The sequence below is a fragment of the Rhineura floridana genome, chromosome 3, assembly GCF_030035675.1.
Source record: "Rhineura floridana isolate rRhiFlo1 chromosome 3, rRhiFlo1.hap2, whole genome shotgun sequence".
Classification (NCBI taxonomy): Eukaryota; Metazoa; Chordata; class Lepidosauria; order Squamata; family Rhineuridae; genus Rhineura; species Rhineura floridana.
The window spans coordinates 187,086,827-187,101,708 of NC_084482.1; the positions used below are offsets into that span (position 1 = coordinate 187,086,827).

At 47.5% G+C, this 14,882-nt stretch overlaps 1 protein-coding gene across 1 annotated transcript in view; it reads left to right on the forward strand.

The window, feature by feature from the left end:
* CFAP20DC (CFAP20 domain containing) overlaps positions 1-14,882 on the forward strand; it is a 277,854-nt gene that overhangs the window by 208,865 nt on the left and 54,107 nt on the right. The window lies entirely within an intron of this gene.

The window sequence follows — 14,882 nt, forward strand, 5'->3', positions numbered from 1 at the left end:
TGCTACATTACAACAAATGTGGAAATTCTGTGTGTGATTTCTGTTCAAATTCACTAGGTTGTAGTACAATTATTTTTCTCTATAAAACAAGAAAATTGAATCCCAAAGTTATTGTGCTGCATAAAACAACAAAACTGAATCATGTTGGATGACACAGTTCCACCCTTTCTCAATTTCATGCTGAACCCTGGTGTCTAGTCCAAAGGAGTAGATCTTATTATTCTTCCAAAAGCTCATGCTTGGATTTTTGCAGCTCAGCAGAGGGTCACACAGGAAGTGAAACTGGAATTCATACTTAACTCTGGAATGGTGTCCCCGCATGTATGCAGACTTCCATTTCTGTGTCCCAACATTCAGAGAAGATATCACATTGCACTGTGGTTCACATCTTTGTTGGAGTCTGTGAAAACAGGTCAGGGGGTTGTACTTTGAATGTAGAATTATGTTCTGAATGTGTGTACCATATTTCCTTCCAATATGTCAATGTTCAGTGGAGTGATTGTGTTAAACAACAACATGGAATGCTGAATGGGTTTGTTAAATCTAAGGTCATTTTGCTTACTAGCAATTCAAGCTGGAAGTTCCAAAGATAGCAAAGCAGCACAGGGACAGGTGGAAGGTACACATATAGCAGGACACACTCTAGATTTAATCTTTGCCACTGGACTGGGAGATGGTGATCTGAATGTAGGGGATTTTACATCAGTCCCTTTGTCATGGACAGATCACCGCTTGTTGAGGTTTAGACTTACAGCGACCTCTTCCCTCTGCAAGGGTGGGGGACCCATTAAGATGGTCTGCCCCCAGAGACTAATGATTCCTGAGGATTTTCAAAAGGCTCTGGGGAGTTTTTCGGCTGATAAGGCTGGTGCTCCTGTCGAAGCCCTGGTGGAACTGTGGAATGCAGAAATGACCCGGGCAGTTGACACGATCACTCCTGTGCGCCCTCTTCGGTGTAGAGCTCATGCACCTCCATGGTATACTTTGGAGCTGAGAGCGATGAAACAGCATAGAAGACGGCTTGAGTGCAGATGGAGACGTACTCCTGATGGATGCAATTATGCACTGGTAAGTGCCTATACTAAGTTGTACTTAGGGGCAGTGAGGGCAGCAAAGAAGCAATATTTTGCTGCTACCATTAAATCATCGATCTGCCGTCCAGCGGAGCTTTTTAAAATAGTCCAAGGGCTATTACATTCTGGCCCTACGGACATGGTGGAGTCATCGCAGGCGCGCTGTAATGAATTTGCTAGGCACTCCCAGAATAAAATCTCTTGCATCCGCCAGGACTTGGACTTCAATGTTGTAGCAGTTGAATCGAATGAGGTGTCCAGCACACAGTCTTGTCCTAATTTTTTGGATGAGTTTCAGTTGGTATAGCTTGAGGACATTGACAAGGTGCTTGGACTGGTGCATGTGACTACTTCTAAGTTGGATCCTTGCCCTTCTTGGCTAATAAAAGCTAGCAGGAATGGAACAGCCGACTGGGCCAGGGCAGTGATTAATGCTTCATTGTGGGAGGGAGTGGTCCCTGGCCTCCTGAAAGAGGCGATAGTAAGACCACTTCTGAAGAAATCGTCCCTGGACCTGGAAAATCTTAACAACTATAGGCCGGTAGCTAACGTGCCATTCCTGGGCAAGGTCCTGGAACGAGTGGTTGCCAACCAGCTCCAGACGCTCTTGGATGACACCGATTATCTGGATCCATTTCAGTCGGGTTTTAGACCCGGTTTTGGCACGGAGACAGCCTTGGTCGCCCTGTATGATGACCTCTGTCGGGAGACGGACAGGGGGAGTGTGACCCTGCTGATTCTCCTTGATCTCTCAGCGGCTTTTGATACCATCGACCATGGTATCCTTCTGGGATGACTCACTGATTTGGGAGTGGGTGGTACTGTGTGGCAATGGTTCCGCTTGTACCTGGCGGGTCATCTCCAGAGGGTAGTGCTTGGGGCGGCAGGAGTAACAGCGGCAGGAGTAACAGCTACGGGTGAGGGAGCTCCGCAACAAACAGCTTTTATGTGGTAATTTCTCCCTTGTTGGAGGTTACAATGCATTGGGAAATACGGGGTAGCCTCCCCCCTTCTTATGTCACCACCCTCGGACCCGACTTGGATGCCAGCTATCAGAAATACGATGTAAGACTTTGACCTACACTGGACGCCGCCGTTTCCTGGTTGCTGGATCGGAGCTGGGGATGAGCTGCGGCCCTTCGGCGAGCCTGGAGCTGCGGCCTCTATTCGGGAGACAGCGATGTTTGGCCGCGGCAGTTTTCTGCTGGCTGCTGGGGTTGGGGCGCGCCCCTGCGGCCTCCGTTGTCCTGCCGTGCTGGCCTTGCTCGTTTCGCCTTGTGTCGGCCGCGTTTTGCCTCTCATCGCCTTTGCTTTTGGCTTCTCGGGGAGAACTTTCCTGTTGGTCGCGTCTTCGTGGGGCCTGTTTGTGCCGCCTCTTGCTGTTTGCTACGCTGGATGCTGGATGCTGAGAGTGAGAGGAGATGTCGCTTTTGGTTTCGCAAATGACGCACCTTGTGGACTATACAGGCCAGAAGCTTTGTTGAACTTTGTTGTGGTGACCTTTACCTGTTGTTTTAGTTTTATTGCTGTTTTGATGTTGTGATACTTATATATTATGACTTTGTACATCGCTCAGAGTGGCTCAGTTTCCAGCCAGATGGGCGATAAATAAATCACAGAAATAAATAAATAAAATAAATAAATAAGCATTGCTCGGCACCCTGGGATCTCCAGTTTGGAGTCCCGCAGGGGTCAGTTCTGTCCCCCATGCTTTTTAATATCTATATGAAGCCACTGGGTGTGGTCATCAGGAGATTTGGAGTGCGTTGCCATCAGTACGCTGATGACACGCAGCTCTATTTCTCCTTTTCATCTTCTTCAGGTGAGGCTGGCGACGTGCTGAACCGATGTCTAGCTGCGACAATGGACTGGATGAGAGCTAACAAACTGAGGCTTAATCCAGACAAGACTGAGATGCTGCTGGTGGGTGGCTCTCCTGACAGGATGGGGGATGTTCGACCTGTTCTGGATGGGGTTGCACTCCCCCTGAAGGAACAGGTTCGTAGCTTGGGAGTTCTTTTAGATCCATCCCTGTCACTCGAGGCTCAGATAGCCTCGGTGGCACAGGGTGCTTTTTACCAACTTCGGCTGGTGGCCCAGCTACGCCCCTATCTAGACAGAGAGAGCCTCACTTCAGTAGTTCATGCGCTGGTAACCTCGAAATTAGATTACTGCAATGCGCTCTACATGGTGCTGCCTATGAAGACGGTTCGGAAATTGCAACTTGTGCAGAATGCAGCGGCCAGACTGCTAACGGGGACCAGACGGTTCGATCATATAACACCGATTCTGGCCCGCCTGCACTGGCTGCCTATTTGTTTCCGGGCCCGGTTCAAAGTGCTGGTTTTGACCTACAAAGCCCTATACGGCACAGGACCACAATACCTGTTGGAACGCCTCCCCCGCTACGAACCTGCCCGTACACTACGCTCATCATCAAAGACCCTCCTCCGAGTTCCTACTCATAGGGAAGCTCGGAGGGTGGCAACGCGGAAAAGGGCTTTTTCTGTGGTGGCCCCCGAACTGTGGAACGATCTCCCAGAGGAGATACGCCTGGCGCCAACGTTGCTATCTTTTCGGCGCCAGGTTAAAACTTTTCTCTTCACCCAGGCTTTTTAATATGTTTAGTATGCGCTGACATTGTTTAATTTTTAACATTTTAAACTTTTAATGTGTTTTATATTGTCACATGTTATTGTATTTTTGATGTTTCTTGTCTTGTGAACTGCCCAGGGAGCTTCGGCTATGGGGCGGTCTATAAGTTTAATGAAATAAATAAATAAATGTGTGAGTGAGCATCAGTTAGGCTGCCTTAGAACCTAGGACTCCTTCTCAACCTTGGGTCCCCACATGTTGTTGGACATCAATGCCCATCATCCCCAGTCAGCATGGCCAGTGATAAAGGACAGTGGGAGATGGAGTGCAATATTGGGGAAGGCTGCTCTAGGGCTTATTCTGAGATGGAAAGCACCAACGAATGACCCCATCTGTAAAAAGCGGACATTGATAGACAAGATATAATGCCCAGTGTACAGAGGCTGCAAAAAACTTTGAGGAGTCAATATGGCAAACATGCTATTTTTATCTAGCAGCATTAGAATGGCTATGGATGCCCTCAGCAATATCTTCTGTGTGTTTTCAACAAGCATTGTTTGACATTGTAAAGGAAATGAGTTTTGTTTAGGTGAACAGTTTGTATTGACTCTTTTATTGTATTGACACAGCTTTTATTGTCTCTTTATTTATTTCATTTATATGCCACCCTTCCTTGCAGAAGGAGCCCAGGGTGGCAAACAAAAAACATTAAAAGCACTGTAATACATCTTAAAAACAAAAGACTTCAAAACATATTAAAACAAAACATCTTTAAAAACATATTAAAAAACAATTCCAGCACAGATGCAGACTGGGATAAGGTCTCTAAAGGCTTCTTGAAAGAGGAAGATTTTCAGTCGGTGCTAAAAGGATAACAGAGGTGGCACCTGTCTATTGCTTAAGGGGAGAGAATTCCAAAGGGTTGGTGCCACAACACTAAAGGTCCACTCCCTATGCTGCGGAGTGGACCTCCTGATAAGATGGTATCTGCAGGTAGTCCTCACCTGCAGAGTGCAGTGACCAACTGGGTATATAAGGGGTATGACGATCTTTCAGGTATTCTGGTTCCAAGCTGTGTAGGCTTTGTACACCAAAACGAAAACTATGAACCTGGCCCAGTAGCTAATGGGCAGCCAGTGCAATTCTTTTAGCAGGGGAGTAATGTTGGTGGTACCCTGCCCCAGTGAGCAGTCGCACCACCACATATTGCACCAGCTGCAGCTTCCGGACCAACTTGAAGGGCAGCCCCACATAGAGCGCATTGCGGTAATCCAGCCTGGAGGTTACCAATGCATGGACAACAGTGGTCAGGCTATCCTGGTCCAGAAACAGCCACATCTTGGCTTGCCAGCCAAAGCTGATAAAAGGCACTCTTAGCCACTAAAGTCCCCTGGGCCTCTAGTGACAAAAGATGGATCCAGGAACACCCCCCAGACTATGAACCTACTCTTTCAGAGGGAGTGCAACTCCATCCAAAGCAGGCAACTGACCGATTATCTGAACACGGGAACCGCCAACCCACAGCGTCTCCATCTTGCTAGAATTCAGACTCAGTTTATTGGCCCTCATCCAGCCCACCACCAAGTCCAGGCACTAGTCCAGGGCTTGCATGGCCTCTCCTGATTCAGATGTTACAGAGAAATAGAGCTGGGCATTATCAGCCAACTGCTGATGCCTCGCCCCAAACTCCTGATGACAGCATTGGGGACAAGATGGTACCCTGCAGCACACCACAGCATAACTGTCTTGGCCCCCTGGCAATCACCCAATGCTATTCTCTAAAAATGACCCTGGAGATAGAATCGGAGCTACCATAAAACAATGTCAATGTCATCAAGGCTCAGAAGGATACCATGGTCAATGGTATCAAAAGCCGCTGAGAGATCAAGTAAGAATATTAGGGTCACACCCCATAACCAGTCCTGAACCCATATTGGAATGGGACATAATATTCTCCTGTGCATGGAAAGATGATATCAGGTGGGTAATTAGCTCCACCTAGTGGTTGAAGGCAAAAGAGTACTGCTGACGTTTTATTGTAGATCCCTTCCTGGTCTGCGCCTGCTCCATGCTCAGTTTTCTGTTTTGCTTTCACACGAAAGTGGTTGGATCCTCTCTGTCTCCGTTGGTTCAGGCTTGTATTGTTTGTTTGTTTAGGTTTCATGTGTCATTTTACTGTTGTTCTTTTCTTCCATGTGTTTTTATTCCTCTCCCTTCTAAAAAAAGTAAAACAAAAAACAAAAAAAACAGTTCCTTGTGTCTTTCCCTCGAAGCCTTTCTCCGTGGCGAGGAGCGACTAGCCCCTCCCCACGGCTCCTGGGGCCGTCGGCCTCTTCAGGCTCCCTCTCCAGCCGAGTTTGCTGCCGTTTCTCCTTGGAGAGCTAGCAACAGCGTCGGCAGCTTTAGTTTGGAGACGGCTTCCCTGGGGCTCAGCGTCCAAGCCGGCACCTAGTTTTTTCGCGCTCCTTTTGTGAGCAGCTTTCGTTTTCCCCGCTCTATAGCAGTGGGGGGGGGCAGACGCACAATTGCAGTAGGGAGGACGACTACAGCCGCTGCTGGTTTTTTCTGCTTGCCCAGCCCTTTACCAAGACAGCATGGTTACTCACCGCCAGCAAGAGTCTTTCCTTTATTAACCCTATAAGTCCCGCAGTGTGTGCCCGTGATGGGGAAAGCCACACACAAGACGAAACACCTCTCGAAGGGGTTGAAACCGCTTCCCCGCATGCCTGCAATAGGTGCAGCATCAGAGCCCCTTCCCACCCTTGGTTCAGGGCAGTCACAGTCTTCGGGGGATCATGCAGATATGGCAGTGGCCCGCCCCTCTACCGTCAGGCACGAGGTGGCTGAGGCTCAGGTTCTGGCGGGCAGGGTGGCTATGGAAGGCAGGTTGCCTATCCCGTATAAGGGAACCTGTAGAGACAATCAGGGTCCTGTCCACCATACAAGGGATCAGAGGGACCTGGAACCCTTGTCTGATGAGGAAGGCAGCCAGTCTCACCCTTCCTTGGGCGCTATTTTTTCTACCACCTCCTCTCCTGAGGCCTTTACAGGGTTTTTGGAGGAGCCAATCCCTGTCCAACAGATCCAAGATGCTGAAGGGCACAGGCTCCACTCATCCCACACTCAGGCTCGCCCTTTACAGTTACACCTATCAGCACATTCAATTCAACAACTGAAGGAGCAGCTTAGGGATGCCCTCTTAATGGATCTGGCTAGAGATTTGTCTTCTCAAGCTACATCGGGCCCACAGCCCTCACGGAACCCACCTGCAGATCACTTGAGGGCAAATCCACGCCCTGCCCCCTGCCGCACATCTCCAGATCCCTATGCGGCATCTCAAGGCAGGCACCTTCAGCCCCCAGACCAGGAGCTTATAGACACAGAACACGACTTGATTGTCTTGGATGAAGAGGAATGGAGTGGGGAGTCAGAATCTGAGGAGATTTTATCTACTAGGATATTTCAAGAGCCTCATTTCCTTCCTCTGCTATGCAAGGCGATGGAAGCCCTTACCCTCACCTCTGCAGAGGATTCTCCTACTCCATCCTCCTCGAGAGACTCAGCGGTATGTCCAGATCCAAAACCTAGGTCTAGAGTGTTGAAGCTTCCTTCTCTTCTCCCGAAGGTGCTCAAATCAGAATTCGACATTCCTTTGCAATTCAAAAAATCGGTTTCCTTAGCCAATAAATATTATACACTGGAACAACCGATCATGGATCAGCTGAAGGTCCCACTCATAGACGCGCCTATAGTCAATCTGCTAAACCCATCATTGAATCTGAAAGACTCAGATGTGCACCTTAAGGATACCACTGAGCGCAAGATGGACCAGGGGCTTAGAAGGGTGCACGAGGCTAGTGCACTATCAATCAGGGCAGCAGCAGCCTCCTCGGTGTTTGCTTGAGCCTCCCTTCTTTGGTTGGAAGATCTGCTGGATGGCCCACAGCAAGATGCAGCCCGGGTGCGCAAATCTCTGCTGAAGGTCTCTCGAGCGGTTACCTTCATGGCAGATGTATCTATGGATGCCATGCAGTTTGCAGCAAGGTCACTGACGGCAGGGATCTTCACACGAAGAACCCTTTGGCTTCGACATTGGGAGGCAGACCCGGCAGCTCGTTCGAATCTTGCCTCAGAACCCTACGTAGGAGGCAAATTATTTGGGGACACTGCCCTCGCTAATGTCTTGGAAACTAAGGAAAAGAAAAAGTCCATGCCATCCACCAGAAAAAGGGATGACGGAAGCACCTGTCGTCGCTCATTCCATCCTTATCATTTGGCGCAGTCCTTTCGGGGCTCACGTCCCTTTGGAAGACAGAAGGACACCCGCTCCAGCCGTCCCTTCTGGAACAGGCAGCGCAGCCAGCTTAAGTCCCAGCAGCACCTTCCGGGTCGATCGGGCTTTGCATCCCAGTCACATGGAAACAGGGGTCAGTTCTGACGCCTCCGCCTCGCCGGTGGGAGGCCGTCTCCAACATTTTGCTCACCGATAGAAGGACTTATCCTCCGATCAGTGGGTCCTACGCACTCTTCGATACGGCCTTTGCCTGGAATTTTCTTCCACCCCCCCGGCGAGATTCATTCCATCCCCTCTGTCAGCAAATCCACACAAGAGGGGCAAAGTTTTACAGTCAGTTTCCCATCTCCTACGCATGGCAGCCATCGAGAAGGTCCCACCAGGAGAGAGATTCCTGGGAAATTACTCTCTGTTCTTCACCGTAGAGAAAAAAGACAGTTCGTCCAGGCCGGTGCTAGACCTCAAGGGTCTAAATTCCTTCATAAAATACCGCAAATTTCGTATGGACACCTTACTTTCGATCAAAGAAATGCTGAGGCTAGGAGACTTCCTCTCTTCTATCGACCTGAAGGAGGCCTACCTTCACATACCAATCTTTCCTCCTCACAGAAGGTACCTTCGCTTCACGGTGGGACAAGACCATTATCAATTCAGGGCTATGCCCTTTGGCCTGTCGCCTGCTCCCAGGGCATTCACGAAGATCGTGGTTGCCCTGGTGGCACACCTCAGGACTCTGGGGATTCATATCTTTCCTTATCTGGATGATTTTCTGATCCGCTCACCATCATTGCACAAGGCATGGGAGGACCTCCATTTCACCCTGACCTGTCTAAAAGACCATGGCTTCCTGATCAACGAGGCCAAGAGCCATCTGTTTCCGTCCAGACGCATTACACATTTGGGAGTGACTATAGACTCACAACACGGCCTCATCACGTTGTCCCAAGAAAGGATCAGCAAGATTCGCAAAGTAGCGTTGGATGTCCTATCTTCCCCCTCAATGGACCTGATGGACTTGGCAGCACTTCTGGGTTTGATGGTATCCACGTTCCAAACGACGCCATGGGCACGTCATCATTCCCGCACACTTCAGTGGGCGCTCCTACCCTTCCAAAACAACATAGCGTCCAGACACCACCTCAGGGTAACTCTGTCGCCAGAGGTTCGACAGTCGCTGTTTTGGTGAACCCTCGAGCCCAACCTGGAGCGAGGAGTTCCTTTCCAGGATCCACTGCACACCCTGATAACATCGGATGCCAGCCTATCAGGATGGGGAGCCATATGCAATGGGCAGATGATTCAAGGCACGTGGTCGTCTCAGGAATCCACACTGCCGATCAACCTGCTCGAACTACGTGCAGTTCGTCTGGCCCTCAGACACTTCGCGAGCACCAGACAGTTAGGGGCGGTGCTTATCAGAACAGACAACGTGTTGGCCAAATCTTATTTAAACCGTCAGGGAGGCACACGCTCCCTCCTTCTTCAGAAGGAAGCTTTTCTCCTCTTCCAGTGGGCGGAGAACGATGTCGACTCAATAGCGGCAGAGTATCTCAAGGGGGAGGACAACAGCCAAGCCGACTGGCTCAGTCGGGAGAAGCTGATTCAAGGAGAATGGAGACTTCACCCAGAGGCCTTTCGTCAGATAGTGGAACGTTTTGGCCACATTCAGGTAGACCTGTTTGCCACCAGTCACAATCGGCAGGTGAAGAGGTTCTTCTCCCGGTATGCGACACCAGGCGTGGAGGGGATAGATGCGTTAACTTCCCGGTGGCCTCCGGGCAGGCTATATGCCTTTCCTCCAATTCCAGTTATCCCCAGGGTGATCAAAAAACGTTGTGCCGAGAGGTCAGCGGTTCTGTTGGTGGCTCCATGGAGGCCAAGGAGACCTTGGTTTCCAGACCTCCTTGACCTGTCGGTGGAACCACCATGGAAAATTCCAGCGAGAAGGGACCTGCTATCTCAGGGACAGCTTCGCCACCCGGACCCAGAGTGGTTGGTGCTTCATGTATGGAACTTGAACGGAAGAGACTCTTGAAAAAAGGCATCTCTCCCCAAGTATTGGAAACCATGATGGCTTCTAGACGCCCATCCACACTCAGAATTTATGAAAGCACATGGAAGACCTTCTCATCCTGGTCACAGAAGAAAGGAATTCTTCCTCGGAAAGCGGGGGTCAACGAGATCCTGTCTTTTCTGCAAGACGGCTTATCTTTAGGTCTCAGAGCTAGCACCCTGAGGCGCCAAGTTTCAGCCTTATTGGCAATTCTCTCCAGATCCCCGGATAATCCAATCGGGTCTCACCCTTTCGTCAAATGTTTCCTCAGGGGAGCAACAATAACAGCACCACCTACGGTGCATCGCTACCCAACTTGGGACCTACATAAAGTTTTGACAGCCCTTCAAAGACCTCCGTTTGAACCTCTGAGTCAAGTTTCCCTCCGTCTTTAGTCCTTTAAGGTCTTGTTTCTGGTGGCCATTACTTCGGCCCGTAGAGTGTCTGAATTGAATGCCCTGTCTGTCCATAAGAATTTTTGTGTATTTCATAAGGATAGAGTAGTCCTACGTACTGTCCCTTCCTTTCGTCCCAAAGTGTTGTCTACCTTCCATTGCCAGCAAGAGCTGGTGTTGCCATCCTTCTGTCCGAATCCTGCACCCTTTAGAGAAAGCCTGGCACTCTCTTGATGTGAGATGAGCCCTTAAAGTTTATATTTCCAAGACAAAGCCAATTCGGAAAACAGAGAATTTGTTTGTCTCCTTTCACCCAACATCCCTGGGGAATAAGGTGACCATGTCTACGCTAGCCAGGTGGATCAAGGCGTGCATATCATTGGCATATGCCTCTCTAAGATTAGCCCGTCCTACCGGAATAGTAGCTCACTTGACCAGGGCAGCTGCCACATCAGCAGCCTTTTCCCATAATGCCCCTCTAGTGGAGATTTGTAGGGCAGCCACTTGGTCCACTCCCAATACTTTCATTAAAATTATAAAATAGATTCCTATGCTTCAGCTGAGGCAGCCTTCAGGAGGAGGGTGCTACAGCACGTCCTCACAGATCAATAGTAGCCACAGCCCAGCAGTATTCCCACACTACATGGGTCAGCTTTGGTATGTCCCACCTGATATCATCTTTCCATGCACAGGAGAAGAGACATTTGGTCTTACCGTGAAATCGGTCTTCTCTGTGCATATCAAAGATGATATCAGGGCCACTCCCTATGAGGGCTGGGCTGCCTTTACAAGCACTATTAGACCTTGAGCAGAGAGTGTATGAGTACTGTTGTCTTCTTTGTGGTGTTTATTGGTCTTGTTCGTATGGGCTTGTCATTGAAAACTGAGCACGGAGCAGGCGCGGACCAGGAAGGGATCTACAATAAAACGTCAGCAGTACTCTTTTGCCTTCAACCACTAGGTGGAGCTAATTACCCACCTGATATCATCTTTGACATGCACAGAGAAGACTGATTTCACGGTAAGACCAAATGTCTCATCTGTTTCATCCAAGAGTACTTTCAATTGCTGTTCCACAACTTTTTCAGTCATCTTCCCTAAAGAGGGAGTATTTGCAACTGAGCGATAGTTGTTAAAACCAATGGGTCCAGGGTGGGCTTTTTTAAGAGCAGTCAGATCGCTGCCTCTTTCAAGGTGGCTAGGATCACAACCTCTCACAAAGGCACATTGACTGCAACCTGGATCCACTCGGTCATACCTCCTCTGCAAGCTTTCATAAGCCAAAAAGGGAAAGGGTCAAGAGGACACATTGCTGGCCGCATCGTCTCAAGCACCTTGTCCATGTCATCAGGCTGCATCAACTGAAATTGATCCGAAGAAGTTGTGGCAGACATTGCACTGGACATCTCACTGGGGACTAACAGATGGGGCATCAAAATTGCTATGGAGGTGATCAACTTTACCCTCAAAGCGCCTTGCAAACAATTGCCTTACAAACACAGTGGGCTTCCAAAGGTTCTAAAACTCCATTTCATGGAGTTGATGTTAACAGATCCCTGACAATATGAAAAAGTTCCACTGGACGGCTACTTGAGGATGTGATGGAGGCAGAGAAGTGGGCCTTCTTCATTGCCCTCACCCCCACACTGTAGGCAGGGTTAGGAAGTTTTACTTGTGCCCAATCAGCCTCAAAGCATGTCTTTTGCCACTTGCTCTCTAGCCATCATCCAGCTTGTTTTATATGGATAGCTGGATACTATATGGGAATGCATATCTTTCCTGTCTGTTCATTTGGGGATTATAGGATTAATTTGCTATATCTGGCCTGGCAGCTCAAATGGGAAGGCTGTCAAATTTCATTGTGGATGGAGAATTTGACAAGTCCCTGGTGTGAGTGGCTCCATGACTTCCTATAGCCAGCTGGGGGGTACTTTTGATTGGTAGGGGGCAGGTAAAGAGAGATTATATCAGCAGGTAGCCAGCCTGGAGGCATTAGTTCAAGGAAGAACTCTTGAGATATCAAAAGGCTTCTGTATGCAGGGGGAAAAGTCAGGGAGGAGAATTTACCAGAGGAGAAGAATCAGAATCTTGTAGGGAGGAAAAACAAAGGAGCATAAGATCCTATCTTTAGGGAGTGTACTTAGAGATAGGGGGAGAGGATTGCACTTAACCCTTTGTTTGTTCTTTTACTTCATTGGGGAATTTACTATAACTTTTGCATATAAAATCTTTTTTCTCAAAACTCCATATTCCTTTCTTAGTAAACTTAGATCTTATTTCATATACCTGTTGTGGTCTCTTCTTATTTTGACACCCCTATGCCTAGAAGCCATATAACTTATGCTACCTTGAGGGGCATCAGGAAATCCAAAGGAAGTTATTTAGGCTGATTGATAAAGGGCAGCCTTGTAAAATTCCTCTTTATCTGGTGGCAGCAAGCTCTTAAGCAGGGAAAGGATAGACAGATGGAGAGATACACTCTGTTGTGGCCGGATCTCCCTTCCCCAGCAGCACAGGACCCAAGGTGGCTGGGAGGTGACTGCCACAGGCATTATCTAAATGTGAAAGGCACTCGATCACAACATTGCTAATGTAAAGCCTAATGTTGCCAGATGTGGTTCCCCCTCCCTGTTCATACATTCAAAGACAGGCACGTGCCAGACATATAAATTGAGTCAATTCAAGTCCTGTTTGTTTACTTTGCAAAGAAACCTCCTCCAGCTTCTTTGGCATGACAAGGAGGACAGGTTCTCATCTTTGTGAGATTTGCCCCAAAATCAGTACATGAGAATTAAACAGAAGAACAGTTTTGGCTAGTGTGAAGGAAAATGACCTGAAGGTAAGACTGGCCTTCCAAATGTTGCATCAGAACACACTCAGCAGTCATGCCTATAAGTAACAGATCTCATGTTGCTGTGTGTCATCCTGTTAAATGACTCTGTTTTTAAAAAAGAATTCCTGAGTTCTGGGATGCTGATATTTGAAAGATGCAGAGGGGATATGGGTTCTGAAGTTGCTGTTATGTTAATGTAGTTAATGTTATTGTAGTTAAAGTTCAGGAGTTGTATTGTGTAAACAGTTTCATTTTGTTTTCATTGCCTGCTGTCAGAGAAGATGGATACTTCTGAATAACAGCTCAAACTTAATGTTAGAATGAATTGGGCCAAGTCTTTCCGATTATTAATGTATATTAAGATATGTGCTGTGCATTCTTGAACATGTTTACTCAGCATCCCTCTGTGTTCAATGGGCTTTACTCCCAGGCGTATCTATTGGACAGGTTAGACTATTAGTACATCAAGGCCAATATTGTCTACTGTGACTGGCAGTGGCTCTCCAGAGTCTCAAGCAGAAGGTCGTTTCCCATCACCTGCAAGCTGATTTAATACCTGCAGGTATTGAACCTGGGCTCTTCTGCATACAAAGTATGTGCTCTGTCACAGAGCGTTGGCTTTTTCCTCCAAAAGGATTGCATGTATACAGTTCTTCAAAAGCAAGCATTCTGGGCAAAAAGCCCTTATTTTTGAACCGTCTTTGCAAGGTTGTCAAAGAACCATAAAATGCCTTTTAAGCTGAAATTATTCAGGCTAGAAAGATGAGCTTTAAATATTCATATTTTCCTTTGGTAGGGTATGCTTACCACATTTATGTTGACTTAAAATGTTTTCACATTCATTATGATACATATTTTAAAAATCCTATGTACAGAGGGAAGAAAAACATTCGTTTTTGACAGCCAGCAGAAATAGATCCTGTCCTTTTTTTAGGCATACTCAGATATATTTCAAGAATGCTCTGTTCTGCATTGTAGTTACTATGCTTTCCTTTATGGAGCTTATAACCAGAATACAGAATTTGTTAGACTCTTTAGAGGCAATTAAAGGTGTGTCCACTCCAACATCTTGGCACATTTTTGTATTAGTTGCTGTTCTGCATGTAATAATAGTGCTCTACTTCCTTTTTTAAAAAAATAAAAATCAGAAAATGTGTTTGTTACAAAATAGATATTTACTATGATGTCCTTAGGCACTACCCATGGCCACTCAGAGAAAAGTTTTACCAGATCTGCCATTATGAATAATGTCCAAAAACTGCCGTCCTTCTCCACTAACTTCATGATGTGATCCAAAGTGTGCTGCATAGAAGTTTAGTTCCACTGTACTTCTGTGTTAAACGATAACACTGTCAGGTCTTTCGTATAGGGCATATTTGGCAATCTTCAGTAACGAGACATTCTTCATCTCCCCCCCCTTTAGTGTATGTCTGGCTGTTTTGTAAGCTTTTGAAATATGTATTTTCAATTCCCCCCTTTTTTCCAATTCTCTACCCCTCCCTCTTTCTCTCAGAGAGAGACAGAGAAATTTAGCAGTCTGTAAAATGGATGCATGTCTCTGTCTCTGTGTAAATGTGATCTATTAAAAAAAAAACACTTCCTCCAAGGGAACCCATCTCAGAAAGAATATACTTAGCTT